The 18,093-nt window shown below is 36.2% G+C and overlaps 1 long non-coding RNA gene across 1 annotated transcript; it reads left to right on the top strand.

The window, feature by feature from the left end:
- The first annotated feature begins 5,954 nt into the window (after window positions 1-5,954).
- On the top strand, window positions 5,955-7,829 carry LOC133734630 (uncharacterized). Its single transcript, XR_009858436.1, has 2 exons — window positions 5,955-6,793; window positions 7,469-7,829. It is a non-coding gene; the product is annotated as an uncharacterized LOC133734630 (long non-coding RNA).
- The last annotated feature ends 10,264 nt before the right edge of the window (window positions 7,830-18,093 follow it).

Here is an 18,093-nt window from a genome sequence, read left to right as displayed (position 1 = left end):
AGTTTTATCCCCTTTAGTTGTCTACATACTACAGATCACTCCTTTCATTTCGTTTCGCTTCAACGTTTTCGTAACCTCTAAAAATAGACGTTGTTTTTCAAACCCCATTGATCTACATAAGTGTAACCCGAGTAAAGTGAAGAGAAAAAATCCTCCATTTCTTTTGATAGGAAAAAAAAAAAACACAGAAAATTTTTTTTTCCTTAAAAACTAAAAGAGGCCCCATACAAAAACATTGACACCTAATTTCCTTTAAATTTTCCTTTAAAGGAAATTAGGTGTCAATCTATTAAAGAGTAAAAATAGATATCGTTATACAATAACTCCCTCAAATTTGGGCTAAAACAAGATTGAGTACGTCATGCGTATAAAACACTAAAGTAACCTAACATAACATCACCATCAGAATAAGCTCAAAGTAACTAGTACATGACGCTACTGAGGAGAGCTAGCTCCAAAACAAATCAAGAACGTACTAACCCTAATTTATTCAGGTTCCCAAAGACTGGCCACCCTACGTACAAAGAGGGGGTATCCTTGGAGATACTGATCGACAGTCACATCCATACCCTCCGCCACCCCCTAGTCGCTCTTCCACCACAACTTTAGGCTTGGTGGCGAATTTCTTCCTCAGCTTCTTTAGCTTCGCTAGTGCACAGTTTGAGTTTGCGAAGATTTCACCCCCTCTACTTTAAGTTGCTTTTTCCTGCCACAATTAACCGCACCCAATCTTCTTAGCAAGTGACACAAGTAGAACACTCTTCTTATGTTGCAACACCAGAGCAGTCTCAAAATCAAGTTGAACTGGAAGTGAAGTAGCATAGTGTTAAACTCATTAGAACTAGATATCAGCATTATTTCTTAAGCTGATATATGTGAGATGCTTTGAGTTCAAAGAGTAACACATATAAATACATAAAACATGTAGTCGATAATTGGCTTTATGATAATGATCTGTTTTGAATTTTAAATTCAAATTGTATGGTTATTTGGATCAATCTAATCAGACAAAATATGGCAGTTACATTATGGAAGGAACTGTCTCATTTACCTTGTCTATACAAGAGGATTGTGCAGCCTACATTGATCCTTGCAAGAACACTATACACACCCAAATAATTGTCTCATTTTATAAATTGAGATAAAGAGTGGATCTTGGAGAAGTATCAATATACACACCCAAATAATTGTCTCATTTTGCTTTGTAATCAATACTTGTTCTGCTACAAATTATATATATATCATTTATGATTCATGTTACTATTTAATAACAATCTTGTATTTGACCTAGTCATTATTCTACATGTGTGAACCTATTTATATTGACAGACTCAGAATTCATCTTGAGTCAATAGTATCATTTCTGGAGAACTTGCAAATACAGATTTTGTCATTAATGTTCTTGATGCTTTAATTATCTGAGTTGCTATATGATCAAGTATTTACATGCTTTGCACTAAATCACATCTAATAATTGGTATCAGAGCCTACTATGTTCAAATTAAGATTTTTAAAGTATTAATTTTAGTCCAATTCTCATGATCATATCTTACACATTGCTGCACAACAGTTTCACGATCTAGAACCCTTACTGTAATTCACATTTGTTTATTTTGTACATGAGTGGTGCTTATATATATTCAAATTATGATTTTTAATCACACTGCAAAATTAATAGGATCATCATGCTTTATTTATGATACATATCTACAAGATGATGCATTACAATATTCTTGAATATTTGCATAACAGAGTATATTTTCAGAAATTGCTGCATATATGATTACATCACATTATGCTGCCAAAGTAGCCATGTATTCAAGATTATATGCAAATTGAAGTGTTTTGTGGATCATATTATTCATATATACATCCTACCATCAAAGTGGTTGTTATATAGATGCATAAACTGACTCATTTATCAACAGAAAACACAGACTCACTTATACTTAAAATTAATTTGATTCTAGTTTCCAAAGAAATTAGTTTTCAAACGACATTTGGTTATTTTAGTTTACATATATACTTCAATAACATTCATGTGACATTAGAGATCAATGTATCACAAATGATACCAATTCTTGAAAATGTTATAGTCTATTGATCAGTATGTATGTTTTTCATCAAGATGCTATTTGGATTAACATCTAGGACCTATATTTCTGGTGTATTAATCTTTCACTGGAACATTATGACTTATTTAAATTCATTGTATCATGGCCATGCATTTTTCCATGAGTATCAGTCAAATTGAACTCCTCAATGGCTTGAACTTTAAGAAGTGGAAGAGTGACATAGAGCTGAACTTGAGAATCCTAGACTTTGATCATGTTCTAAGGGAGGAATTACCACCTGCAGATTTACCTGTGAATGCAGGCAAGGAAACAAGGGACAAGTTTCAACAATGGCAAAGGCACAACAGGATGACCATGATCTGCATGAAGAAAAGCATGACAAATGCTGTGAAAGGGGAATGCCAGACTCAGAATATGCAAGAGTGTACTTCAACTCAATTCTAGAGAAATACAAAGTGTCAGATAAGGCTGAAACTGGGAATCTGATGAACAAGTTGATCAAAATGAAATTCAATGGTCAATGAAACATAAGAGAGTATATAATGCAGAGCATTGACATTGCTGGAAAACTGAAGGGGCTGAATGTGACCATTGCAAACTCTTTTCTGGTGCACTTGTTGTTGAACTCACTACCAGAACAATACAGTCACCTCAAAAGTCTCTACAACACATAGAAGGAAAAATGGAGTTTAAATGAACTCATCTCTATTTGTGTGCAGGAGGAGGATGAAGTGAATAAAAGAGGCAAAGCAGTGAGCATCAATCTTATGTCAAAGCTAAAGTTTAAGAAAAGTTTGGAAATAAAAGGTTCAAGGGAAGCACTTCTAAAGACCCTATGAAAATTGATCTAAATAAGGGCAAGTCTCTCAAGCTCTCAGGTCCTAAGAAATGTTTCTTTGGTAAGAAAATTGGCCATTTCAAGAAGGATTGTGAGGGATTTAAGAACTGGTTGAACAAAAAATGTACATTCCTATCAAAAACTGTTTTTTGTTTAGAGTAAAAAAATTTCAATTTTGACAACTCATGGTGGTTTGATACTGGCTCACCAATTCACATTGTCAATTCATTGCAGGGATTATCAATGATAACAATCCCACAAAGGAATGAGACAAGGGTTTGCACAGCAAATGGTCAAAGGGTGGCAGTTCAAGCAGTAGGAGTTTTCAAGTTGTGTTTTAGGAATAAGTTTGTCTTAGAATTAAGTAATGTCTATTATATTCCTTCAATAAAGAGAAAGCTTATCTCTGGTTCTCAATTTGTATTAGATGATGCCTATAGTTTTTCAAGTAATAATAAAGCTATGTGTTTTTATAAAAATTCTGTCTGTTTTGGTGATCCTCAATTAGTAGATGGTTACTGGTATGTGAACTGTGTTAACACTGCAAATCCCAAGCCAATTGAGGTTTGTCAATTGACAAACAATCTGGAATTAAAAGAAAGAACTTTCAAAGTTCTTCATCTTTTTTGTGGCATAAAAGATTAGGACATATTTCCAAGCATAGACTGCAAGAACTTGTGAAACAAAACATTTTACCTCAGTTGGATTTTAAAGATTTTCAAACTTGTGTGAGTTGTTTAAAAGGGAAAATGACCAATTCCAGAAAATTTGGTTTAAAAAGAGCTCAAACTTTGCTAGAACTAATTCACACAGATGTTTGTGGTCCATTTCTAGTCAATACTATATGTGGAAATTGTTATTTTGTTACATTCATAGATGATTTTTCTAGATTTTGTTTTGTTTATTTGATTCCAGAAAAATCACAAGTTCTAAATGTTTTCAAAGTGTTCAAAACTGAAGTTGAGAGACAAACTGAGAAGCTTATCAAAGTGATAAGGATCATATCGAGGTGGTGAATACTTTGGGAAATATTCTGAGAAAGGCCAACACAAAGGTCCCTTTGCATTTAGAAGAATGTGGCATTTTGGCTCAATCTACAACACCATAGTTTCCATTTCGGGAATGTTCCCAAAATGTCTGCTTTTGAAAATGGAAGCTGCTATTTATAGTATCAGACATTTTTTGGAAAATTACAAAACGGCCACTGTCTTGAAACCCTTATAACTTCTTCATTACAACTCCGATTTTAGCGTGCTGTCCACGAACTCGGTTTAACGTCCTCTTTAAATTTTCAGAATAAAGTTTTCTCGAAGAAAAAGTCAACTTTTTAACCCACTGAAAGGTCAAAATTAAGGTAAAAAGTGAAACTTTTATTCGTTTACCGTCCAAATGACCAGTAAACTTGTAAATTTGGGTATGGGGTATAACAACGAAGGCTAATAGAATACGAATAGAAGGAGTGCTGCACAACTGGAGAAAATACCTCATTGTAGTATATTTCTTCTTTCTGTGCATAGCCTTTAGCTACCAATCTAGCCTTGTACCGAAATCCTTCCATTTTAGCAAATACCCATTTGCAGCTGATTGCTCTCTTTCCATATGGTAACTAAACCAACTCCCAAGTCTTGTTTTTGCAAAGAGACTTCATCTCTTCATTCATAGCTTTTTCCCACTCTTCACTATCTGCATGTATCACAACTTCTTCATAGGTAAAAGAAATTTCTTTTTTAGTAATTGGAAGTGTATAAATCACTATATCATTTAGCCAATCTGGCTTTGCATCATTCCTTTTTTCTTTTGTAAGTGCAATAGGTCCACGTTGGTATGCAAACTCTTGAGTTTAAGCCTCTAATTCAATACTTGTATCCTCATTAGTTGAATCATCTGAATCAATAGTAGGACTTCCTAGATCAATAGGAGTTTCATCAACTTTTTCTTTAAACTCCACCTGCTTCAAACTCTCTATGGTCTTCTCCCGTTTTTAAGAATTAGTCAGCTCACTCTGATTTACCAAAACAGCCTCATCAAATGTCACATCTCTGCTTACAGTAACTTTCTTCACATATGATCAATTTAGAGAAACATACAACTACAATTTATGAACAAGTCTCTCTACCCAAAACCCTAATACTCCCAATCCTATTAAACCTCTCTTGGTTCAAATAAGTAATACCCAATACACCCAATCCTAAACTCAAGAAGCTTCAACTATGGAGTAGTTAAGTCACCATCAAAGAGAGGAAGGCTCAAGGTGTATAAAATAATATAAGGAAGGCTTTCAATTGTTTCTCTCCTCTTCTCATCATCCCATGGTGTGTGTCTGTGCATTGTTAGTATAAGAATTTTGTGTATTGGCATTCCCTATACAAAACAATGAGTCTTAGGACTAGGTTAGAACTGTGTGAGTATTTGAAGTAAAGATTAATGTGATTGAATCACAAGATGAAGATCAAGACCCCAACTAATCCTAGATGATTCTCTAAAAAGGTACGTAATTCATTCATTGCATCTCATAGCATGTTTGTTTCTTGTGTGATTGCATAAAGGGATTGAAGACTGTGTTTCAATCCCGAAGTAGCCTGAAAGGTATTTGTGCGTGATTAATGTTAGTTTGCCATTATGGACGAGTTTCAATTGAAATCAATCATATGTCTAATATATAGGATTTGGTTAGTTATGTATAGCATTTTATTTAGGGATAAAAATTAGTTTTGTTACCTATATATTCTTTAGGAATATTTCTTTCCTAATAGAAATCAATTAGGTCTAGAGTTTTAAATTCCCTTGATGTCTTGGGATGTTGCTATGCATACATATAGAATAAAAGTATTTTCTTTCTCTTACGCTTTTTGAGGATATATTTGTAATACCCGAAAAATTCAAGTTAATTTCCGATGACGTTTTGGAAATGATTTCGTGGTCGTGGACACGAGTACGAAGCTTTTTTTTTTTTTTTTTTTGAAAAGGGTTTGGAACCCAGCCTAGCTGGGAGGCTCAGCCCCACGCCCGGTTCCATTTATTAAATTAATAGTAGAGTGTGGAATTAGTTCGAACGATTTTATTTTGAAAACTGAACGTTTTAGGGGGGTCAAAGGAGTTGACTTTTTATACATTGGGAAATTGGGAAAACTTCCTTCATGAAAGTTGTAGAGCGCGTCGATACGAGTTCGTGGACATATGGAACGTAATATTCGGAGTTCGTATGAATAAGTTACGAATATTTGAAAATTGGGATTTTCTATAAATATGAAAAAAAATCCGAATATTGCAAATGAGGACAGAATTTCTGGAACTCCAGAAATTTCTCCCCATTTCTCTCCCGAGCCCAGCCGCGACCCCCTCCCTTCGTCACCTTCGTTCTTCCTCATCCGGCCACCGATTGATGTGAAACAAAGTGGGTTTTTCTGGTCTCGACCCCCTTTACGAGTTTGTAGAAGAAATCGAAGTGAAATACGAGCTGTATGAGGCTCTACAAGGTCGAGAAGAGAGCCTCGTCGGAGACGAAATCGCTCTTCCCCACTTTTTCTGGGCTCTACTTTGTCTGGCCATATCTTCCTCTACAGGCCTCCGATCGACCTGATTCCAAAAGCAATTTTTCTCACCGTGAAGTTTTCTACAACTTTCCAGAAGACATCGACTTGAGATAACCATCGTGGTGGCCGCTAGAAGACCGAGAAGCCGCACAGCCGAGCTGGAAATCGTCTTCCTTCGCCACCTTGGTTCTCCCAGCTCCGGCCACTATAGCTCGAGTTCTTTGAGGGCTTTTCTAGCCCAGAGGAAGTAGAAGCTATCCCCAAGAAGGCTTGCAGCGATTTGATCCGGGGTGATCGAATTTTGAAGATTGGGAAACTAGGGTTCTTCGGGTTTCAAAACTTGCGAGGTAAAATTCTACTTTTTGGCTTATAATCTGACTTTGGTGTAGTTATGAAAAGTGAAATTGGAGTTGAGTTGAAGGACTTTGATGTTGGGAGTTTTGTCTAATTTTGACTTTGGATGGGTGGCGGTGCCGCCACTGTGATGGTGGTTTCCGGCGACCTCCGGACACCCCAAGGACAGTTTCTGTCCATTTTTGTGTTCTACGTGTCGATACGATCGTTTGCATATATAATTCATAATTTTTGGATATCGTATGATGAAGTTATGAATTTTTAAGTTTCGATCGATTTCGATCGTTAGATTTGTGATATGTGAAGTTAGGACCGTCAGATGGACTTGTAGTTTTGATACGATGATCTTATGACTGTCCCAGTGGCTTTGTGTGGTCATGGGCGAAGATCCGACCGTTGGATCTTCGTATAAATGCAAAACGGTGATTAGGGAGGCGATTCGTGAGAATCCGTCCGTCGGATTTTTGTATAAATTTGTGAAGATGTTAGTAAGGACGATTCAGGAAGATCTGACCGTTGGATCTTCGTGATGATTTTTGGGGGGTGATCCTAAAGGCGATCCGTGAGGATCCGACCGTTGGATCATCATTTAATTTCGATCCGACCGTTGGATTGTCGTTTGAGTATGTTTTTGAGCTATTGGCTAAGTTAAGGTCATGTGTGATTAGGTGATTGACGGTCTCCCTTGGGTGAACGATTTCGGTGTGTATTGTGTTGAATTGAAGACGCAGCGGGAATATCGAGGTGAGTAAATCGCACATGGTTCATTCACGAACCGAAATTCGGTGATTTTATTTAATTGAGAAATTGTGGAAATTGTTTTACTAAAATAAATATTTGTTTTAAATTATATGGACTTGATCGACTACGGTCCATAGGTAAGTAAAATGTATTTAAACTATAAAAATGAATTTCTAGATTTTATTGCATGTGAACTATAGTTGGTATTAGTGGTCACTCTTGTGTGGGTGACTACGTATATATATATTTACGTGGAATATATATTGGATGGTGTGATTTACTGAGTTATATTTTGAGCATTACCCTTGGAATATGTGATTTATCTTAGATGTTGTGTTGTCTATGATAATGGGTAATTGAGTAAAGTGCGATAGTTGAGTCGTTGAGATGAATTAAATGAGGAGTCGAGTGAATTGAGAAAAGCAGTCATTCGTAAGGTGAACCTTGGCCCAGGTGACACTTTACGATACAGTTAGAGCTCTAGTCTGTCTGCCGTCATACTGCTTGGGGGATAAACGAGTTATCATATGCCCTTGGGTATGACATGACATACTGAATGGGGTGATTAATATAATTAATCATAAGCCTGTAAGTATGATATACTGAATGGGGTGATTAATATAATTAATCATAAGCCTGTAAGTATAATATACTGCATGGGATGATTTATATAAATAAATCATAAGCCTGTGAGTATATATTGAGTAAGAAGTTGTTTATTATTGAGTAGTCATGATGAGATGTGAGTTGATTGATGCTTGAAGTGATGTTGTACACTTCAATTCTTATGCAAAACAAAATTAAAATGTGCTTGAGTTGATTGTGTTACTTTAAATCGTGCAATCCTTTCATTTACTCATACGAGCTTTGCAAAAAGCTTACCGGGTTTGTATTGTTGCAATCCCGGTACACTATTCAAACGGTGTAGCGGGTAATCCTGCAGGTCAGGAGAATCAGGACGGTGATCGTGCGGGTTAGAGAATTTGTTTTAGTTTTACAGCAATTGTAATTGTGAGGTGAGTTATGCTCATTTGAGCCTTACAATATAATTTGGTGAGAGTGTGCTGTAATAAACAAATTTGAGATTTGGTTTATGTAATATCGAGCGATGTGAGGTGTGGTTGTTTTGAGAAAAAAATTCAGGTTGTATTTATGTGAGTTGTATTAATTCATGTTTCGGATTTTTAATTGTATTTAAAATTCGGGGCGTGACAATATTGTGCGTCCATTGTTAGCTGAGAGAGTTTTTTTCATTCATAGAAAAACTCATGAGCTTTATTGAGAATTATTTATTCATTTGTTCCATGTTGAAGTGAATTGATAAGTCAATCAAACACCTTCCTATCATTCTTACCATGTGCATGTCCGAGAACCCCACGAGGTCAGTTGAGAGGAAGTGGCATGCATAGTTTGTGTGTCAAAGTTAGAGAGACGAGTGGAAGCAGTTTTGAAGGTGGAGAAAAACAAGGTGGTGTTCGTGCAACTGTCTAGAGGAGTCTAGTGAGAAATAGCCGAGGTTAGAGCTATTTGCGTTGGTTGTAAGTTCATATTTGCTTGTTCATATTCACTTAGTGAGTGGCTTTACACTTGGCCTTCAGGAGTTAAGGCCCGCAATTGTTTAACTAGATTCGAGGGTTTGACTGCGTACGTCAACAAACTTCTTATGTTTGTGTTCTTTATTTTCATTGTGCTTGTTTAATGTGTTGCTCTCTTCACAATTAAATTTGAAAACGCGAAATATGGGTGGCAGGGATAGATAGGCATATGCAATCCCCATGCTGCAGTTTGGTTATAATTAACCTAAAATTGAGCTTATTTTCATTGAAGCCTATTCACTCCCCTTTAGGGCTCCATTTGGTTGGCAGGAATGTCAAAATAGGAAAATGATATATTTTTCTTTCCAAACTGATATGGAATAGAATAGGTTTTGGTATTTCCATGTGGGTGTTCGGAACATTACTGCAAATTAAATTATGAAATTTATTTTCCATTCCTATTGTAATGTTTGGTAAGTCATAAAAATGAAATATAAAATTATAATTTTCAATAACACCCTTTTACTAATTAAAGTACAAATATGACATCAACTTATAAATTTTTGGTGAGATAATTTATGTAAGGGTGCGGCTATTTCCACCCTACAAACTACTTTGCTCACCCTACATTCTCTTTTCACCCTATATATATATATTTTTAACTACAAGTTTACTTTGTTAACCCATTTGCAGTACCCAAAATACCCTTGCGTCTATTGTCACCCACTAACTAGTTTGTTCACCCTACATTCTCTTCTCACCCTACATATATTCTTTTTTAATTTCAAGTTTACTTTGTTCACCCATTTAACTTCCTCAGCATCTTCCTCAACGTCTCTCAATTGTTTTTGGCACCCTCTTCGTCTCTTTTAGTCAACCAGTCTCATGAAAATTGATGATAGTCATGTATTGAGAAGAAGAAGAAGAAGGGTGGGTTTCAAGTGGGCAAGAAGAAATTGAAGACCAAAACATTGAGTTGGCCAATAGCATTGAGTTGCTAAAACAATACCAAAACATTGTGCTTGCCCTTTTTCGGTTTCTAATGTATAAACAATAAATACTTAAGGATTTATGAACTAAAAAAAAAAAAACAGATGCTAGTTGCAGGGGGATGAAGAATAAGTGCATAGTAACTAAAAAAATAAGAATAAAACCAAAACATTAACGTATAACTCGTTTTCTCCCAAAGAGCGTGCCTTTCTTGTCTCCATTTTCAACTGCATGCTATCGGAGATAGAGCAATGGGAGGTTACAGGACCCCAAGGAACTAATTAATGCTGAAAGTTCAAGCAAAGCTTGCAGATTGGAAGGCATTTTGAAAGTATAAGTTCATAGTAAGGTCAAAATCCCAAGTAAAAGAACAAGTTCACATTAAGGTCCAAATCTCAACTAAAAGAATATGAACGAATTTTAAATTAAAAAACATTTTCACTGCTTTTAATCGATATCAAGATGCATAATGTCTGCAAATGTATCTCTGGTGGCAACGTCTTCCAAATTTTTGAGTTTCTTGAATTGATCTATGCGTTGTTCATAGATATGGTACAACTGTCCATTATTAATTTGGTACATGTGCCATAGAGGAGTAATTGGAGGAATTGGAACAGATTGAGATATCAAATTTACCTACATACATGAACAATAATGTATGTTAGTTATGAATTAACAAAATGACCATTGACATATCTAATCTGGTACTTGTTCCATATTTGACCTTAATTAACAAAATGACGGCCAACATATCCAATTGCAAACTCACCACCCTCACAATCACCACGATATTCATTTCGACATTCATTCATATTATACAGAGGAAGATATGTAATGCACATGGTGGATGATAAATGGATTACTATCACACCATAACATGTGGCAGTGATATGTCCCATATCAGGCATGGTCATCCAAAAGTTTTCAAGTGCAAACCCATCAACAAAATAGTCAAGGCAATTCTCTAGTTCACGAAATCGTGTAGCCCCAAAAATGTGGTCTTCAAAGAAAGTGCGGTTCCCTCTAAGCTCATCTAATAAATGTTTACGTACCGTACGCCAACCATCATGACCAAACCTCATTGAGATAGCAATGACTATATATCCACAATTTCCATCCATATCAACATCAGTTTGGTTTACAATGTACTGTTGATACATAGTAGGAAATAGTGTCGTATATTCATACATCAATCTAGGTGGTATCGTGGAGTGAGTGTTGTTTGACACCTGAATGATTAAAATAACTTGTTTAGTAAAGTGACATAAACTACACATAGGATTAGCTTAGTAAGTGCATACCTTGAGTTTTGAATTTTTAAACTCTTTATTTAACCTTTTCTTGGATACTTGCGACTCTTTAGTCTCTGCTTCTCGTTGATTCTTCAAAAGCTTCTTTAATTTCTTTCTCTGAGGTCTAGACCCAACTGTAGGATTCGATGAATGACTATCATGCATGGCCAGAAAATGCATTCATATACTCAAAGGCAGAAGGTAAACGAGTAGTGGAAGTATCTTCTTTACGTGGACGCCCTCGATTATTGGTTTTCACTTGTGGCTCTCTAAGTGATGTAGAACTCGGATTCATGATCTCTTCTAACTTCAATAAAAGTTGTTTCTTATTATCATAATTTTGTTCCTCAAACCACTTCTCAAATCTTATCATATGTGGTTTCACATAAACAACATTTGACCTGCTGCTGCTGCTCCTTAGTGGGAGTATGCTGAAATCTAACTTCCTCCAATGAGGATGAATGCAATCAAGTGGAATGGGATTATTACTACTTTTGTATGAGGCAATTTCATGGGCACATGGCAGCTGATGTATGTGGCGACGAGCACACCGACATGAATCGACATTTCCTTCACAATTGTCAACCATATTTATTAAATAGTATCAGTATAATATTGAATAAATGATTGAAATGATTGATTAAGAAGAAAATATTACTTTTTCAACTCGCAAATTATTTTGTTTAATGCTGTGATAGACACAAAGCCTCTCAACTCCCTCAACTCCTCTTGCTTGGCACAATGTTCGACAATGCAACGACTCTTCTCAAATGATGCTTTAATATCAGTGTGTTGCAGCTCTATTAAAGAATGTATACTATCCCATGACGAATCAAAGTTAAGTTGGCTAGAGCCAAGTTGTCGCTTTAGTTTTGCATGGGCACTTTCTGCTCTATAGAAGAAGCAAATAATTTAATAAACTAACATAACATAATACTTACAAATACATACTGAAAAACATTTAAATTACCTATTCGAAGTAGTAGTACCAAAATGTAGAAACTTGTTTGTCCATGCTGATACAAACTTTTCCTTGTGAACTAACCAAGTGTCCTTCAAATAAGTAATAGCATCTAAATATGTTTTATATCTAAATTCAAATGACTTTGGCCTCTCTAGGTACTCCTCCTTAGTTTTGGAAGTGATCACGAATTGCCAAGCATCAATAAACATCTCCCACCTTTCTTTGGTTTCAAACATGCTACTGCATTTTGCAAGCACCCCATTACTAATATGCCATGTACATAACATATGATGGCTAGTAGGAAATATTTTACGTATGACATTCATAAGCGCCAAGTCTCTATCTGTCACTAACACATGAGGAAGATCATCATTAAAAAGCTCCTTTAACCAAGACAAAGCCCATGTGAAATTATCTTCCTTCTCTGAATTAAGGTATGCAAATGCAACAGTGAATGTGATGTTAGTTGACATCACTCCCACAATCTCTAAAAGTGGAAAACGGTACATGTTAGTCTTGTAGGTGCAATCCATTATAATTACATGTAGGAATGAACATAAAATATCAACATTCGTGGGATGAGTCCAAAACAAGTCTGACAGAACCTGATCATGTCCAATACTTCTATGATGCTCAATGTAGTTGTGATGAGACAATTTACTTAACAATTGCTGCATTTGTGTTCTTCCAGCCAACTCTTTCGTCTTGTACCTTTGTCGAGCATTGTATATTGTCTTCAATGTTGACACATTTAACCCATCAATCTCTTTTCTTTATGGTGGTCAAAATTTACTTAAGACGCATGAAATTCTTAGACATTTCCACCAAGAGCAAACTTTGTTCTTAAGTCAATCTCCCTGCATAACTATGTCCTTAGAGATATTTTGAAGCATAATGATTATGTACTCCACATACAACTACTAGCTTCCATTCATTTCCATCGCCAACATTTAATCCCCTTAATAAGAATGGGCATCCACATTTTTTTGCACCAGTTTTCCTTGGGCGTGGATGCTTCTCCGTTTGACTTTGAGTACCAAAATTTGAATCATTTGTACGATTAGATTTCCTTGACCTATACACCCCACTTCTTTCACAACAAATTGTTATTCGAGGTGTTTTCTGTCTTTTTCCAACACCCCCAGAATCATACCTCATAGTAACCACTACCAGATTGTTTCGCAATGCTTGTGCATGAATCCATTCAATTAATGCATCTCTACTCTCAAATACCTATGCATATGACACATGATTATTATGAAGACTACAATATAACAACATTTAAAACTTTAGGTTACCTCATCAGTTGTGAATATGCTTGTAAAGTCTAATGGGCAGTTTGAGGAAATTCTGCTACTCTTAACACTACAAGAAACACTTTACCACAGTTAACAAGAAGTAAATATTTGATTAATGTATGCACTATGCTAGGCATAATTAGACAATTATACGTATCTACCTTATATGTCATGTAAAGAATTTAATATAGTCCCAGAACACACTACTTGCACTTAGTTTCATCAGCCAAAAGCAAAAAAATGCTTTGTATATAAAAGAAGTTCACACCTGTAAATAAACAACTATTTTATCACGACTTTTTCCCACCTATAAAAATTTGGTAACTTTAAAACTCCCACCAATCTTATAAACAACTATTCTTCATATATACATATAGCTTGGAGGTATCAAGATCGCTCATCATCTACTAAAAACAATTAGATATATATCCGAATTGAAATCATGCATATCTTTTATAATAAGCAATGATTGCTTGCACTTCTAATAACTACTAATAACTTGACATATAGAAGATAGTTAGTAATTCTGAATTAAGACGAAAAAGAACTCAAAGCTTTACACAATGCCTTTTATTCTATTCAAGCTTTACCTAACACAATACCATTGACGAAACAAAACTCAAAACACAAAGCTCTCACAACTTTTCATAGTAGGGTTTAACCCTAAACGATCAAGCCCCTTGACTAAGATGGGTGAGAATAAGCTTTTTAGGTCGTCTTTGTTGCTGATTGTTTTCACGCCTTTGTGTAATTTTTTCTAAACCCTAAATCATCAACAAAGAAACATGAAAACAAAAACAAAATTACCTCATCTTCATGCTCTAAGTGGGTGTTTCCAGACTCCATTAGCGTTAATATGATATACTTTTAGGGTTGAAGATGATGAATGCTAAGAAAGAAAATGTTAGGGTTTAACGATGAATGAACAAACTTCATTTTTTAAGTACATGTTGTTCATGTAGGGTGTAATAAGAAAAACAATTGTGATTTTTAATAAAATATTGTCCTTTATTGTAATTTTATATTATGGTGTTTTAGTCTTTCAATAAATCAACAACTTCTTGGGTGAACAAAGTAGTTGGTAGGGTGGAAATAGCCGCACCCTTTATGTAATTTTGCCTTTGGACTATGGGAAATGGAATTAGAATACCACCGCTTACTAGGTAATTCAATTTAGGTTTTATGTCAATTTCCAGTCAGATCTCATTTTTTATTTCCTTTCCAATCTCTAATTACAAGCAAACGGTATCTCTACATGGAAAATGAAATTAATTCTCATTCCATACCATGATTTCCTGCCATCCAAACGGGGCCTATGCTTAAAAAAATATCTATCCTAGTACCTTTATATATATATATATATATATATATATATATATATATATATATATATATATATATATATATAGACACACACACAGATTTTATCTAGAGCGAAGCTTCGCTTTGAAATTAAAGTGCCCATTTAGAGTTTAGGGTTACTTTCGGTTGCATATCCACATCTCGACCGTTCAGTTCTTAGGTACTAATGTATATATAGATCATCCCTGCAAATTTTGAGCCAAAATGATGATCATTAAGGCATTGATAACTATCTTAAAGTTAGTACGGTTCAGATTGGACAGTTTCAGTTTGTCCATTGGTTTAAGCGAGCTAGATACCTTAACGACCATCAATTTGGCTGAAAATTTGCAGAGATGATCTATACATTAGTACCTAAAAACTGTAAGGAGAAATCGAACTGGCTTACTTCGCTCTAGATAAAATATGTATATTAGATATATATATATCTGTGTGTGTGTGTGTCAATTTAACCTAGGCACATGCACCTCACATGACCTACAACAAAACAAAGACATATCAACGCCAAACTCGTCAAGTTGAAGCCAACGAACAACAATCTCTACCTTCACTTCACTTGATACAAAACCTCTACGGAATTAGACATGTTTCATATGTAAAATATCATAAACCAATTTGTTGCTCCGACATCCCCGTAAGGAGAAATATAACTTGCTTAGTCAATATATCAACAAGTTTGTCTTCAGCTCCAACTTTTAGGAGTTGTATATCACCATCCTCCACCATTTGATGAATCTTGTGAAATTTGACATTCATATGTTTAGTACGAGCATGAGTAACCTGGTTCTCTGCTAAATGAATAACACTTTGACTATCACAATAGAGATCCACATAATCTTGAATTATCCCCAAGTCCTCGAGCAATCCATGAAGCCAAACTACTTCTTTTGCACCCTCTGTTACCGTCATGTATTCAGCTTCTGTAGTCGACAAAGCATAGTAGATTGCAGGTTCAACTTCCAACTTACCGCTCTACTAGCAAGAGTACACACATAAACTGTAGTAGATCGGCACTTATCCAAATTACTTGCGAAATTGTAGTCTACATATCCAACAACACATTGACTCGTCTTATCCTGCTGAAGCACAATTTCAACATCCTCAGTACCAAGAATATACCATAGAATCCATTTCACTGCTTGCCCAAAACCACCCTACGTAGAGGGGGTATCCCTAGACATACTAACAGTCACATCCATACCGTCCACCACACTTAGTTGCTATTCCACCACAACTTTAAGCTTGGCAGCACATTTTTTCCTCGGCTTCTTTAGCTTCGTTTGTAGTTTGAGTTTGCGAGATTTCACCCCTCTACTTGAGGTTGATATTTCCTCTTGAGAGGGCGCCCAATCTTATTTTTCTTAGAAAGTTAGTGACACAAAATAGAACACTTTCCTTATGTTGCAACACCAGAGCAGGCTCAAAATCAAGCTGAACTGGAAGTGAAGTAACATAGGTCTCTTGCTTCATACATATATTGTAGGCAGGGGCAGAGGCAGTTCAGGACGAGTGGGGGCCATTGCCCCCATTGAGATTATGACACATGGCTCACAAGGATACAATTTGCCCCCATCAAGTGGCCAGATATAAACAACATATATGATATATGTATATATATTGTGTTCGGTGTTCCCACAATGGCATAATTCAAAGCCCACAAATATGATTGTCCAAACCGGCTAAACATATCAGTAGGCCCACAACACGCAACTCCCATAAACCAACGGAAAAAACAAGAAAAAGGGGAGCATGAAGCTTCTTGTGCAACCCCATTCAGCATATATATTCAAACTCAACTATCAAAGCCAGCACTCTGCACTCAAAGTCAATAAACTGATATTGGTGGCTTCCTAGTTGCTGCGATGACTTCATTTCTCAAATCCCAGTTATCAATATCTCTTTGTTGATCAAACTCAACTACCAAAGCCAGCACTCAGGTTGATTAATTTGTTTGTTTCTTTTTTACTGCTTTTCTTCTCCTCTGTGGCTCTGTTCTTGTGTATTTCCTATAGACTTATTGAGAACAATGTGAATTGATGACTTGATGTTCTATCATCAATATCATGTATTCATGTTCTACAAGGGATGTATTCACGTGGGTAACCATATAGAATATTCTCTTAACCCCGTAGCAGGGGCACTAGAAGAAGACGTTGGTTTAATAGGATCAGAGCCAGTGGAGCCGGGGGTACTGACAGTGGCTTGGAGGAATTGCTCCAACTGAGTAGCAAGCAACTTTGCAGGTATATAGTTGGGATGGTGAAGCAAAAATCTTAGGCGAAGGAGTGAAGAAATGTGCAATGCCTTGGCCTATGCACCTAACCCCAAGAAAAGATCAAAACCTCTACCACTTGAGGGTGACGTCACCAAAATGGTTAAGTCATCATAAACCCTCACAAGGGTTTGGGTGCAACGGAAACACATCAATCTCCAACAGACCAATACATCCACCCTTATTAGGGGTGTTCCAGCATCCCACACAGCCTGCAATGTGAGCCCCCGAAAATTTTGTTTAATTTTTAGAAGGTAATTTTTCGCCAATAAGATTTTCGCAAGGTGATTTAAGTGAAGGAATTGATTTTGGAAATTGTTTTGGGTGTCGAGACCACGTATTGGGCTTTATGATTTAAGTTTGGGCCGAGATTCTTTCATTTGGGCCTAGAAGGTTACTAAAGTGCATTGAAGCAAAATGTCGTCGAAGCAAATTTAAAAGGAAGGCAAACTGAGTTGTAGTGAAGATTTGAATTTTGGTTTTAACGAAATCGAGTTTGGACCCTAGGCGAAGTCGAGAAATTACTAAGGACGAGAAAAAGGAAAGTTATGAGCCCAAAACCCAGAAGCAATCAGCTAGGAGAATTGTGTAATTCGTCGAAGGGGCAAATTTGACATTTCTCACACGTGAGTATAAATAGCACAATTAGGATTGGAAAACCCTAGAACTCACTCTCCCTCTCTTCTCAACCGCTTCCTTCTCTCTCTCTCCCGACCTCTCGTTCCCTCTCTCTTCTTCTTCCCTCTGCAACCACGGGACACTCCAGCTCCGGCAACCATCTCACCACACCGCCACCACCAATAAACACAGCTCCTATATCTGACCTAAACCCGAGCCCA

This window comes from Rosa rugosa, chromosome 2, assembly GCF_958449725.1.
Source record: "Rosa rugosa chromosome 2, drRosRugo1.1, whole genome shotgun sequence".
NCBI classification, from domain to species: Eukaryota; Viridiplantae; Streptophyta; class Magnoliopsida; order Rosales; family Rosaceae; genus Rosa; species Rosa rugosa.
This window is presented reverse-complemented; position numbering and strand designations above follow the sequence as displayed.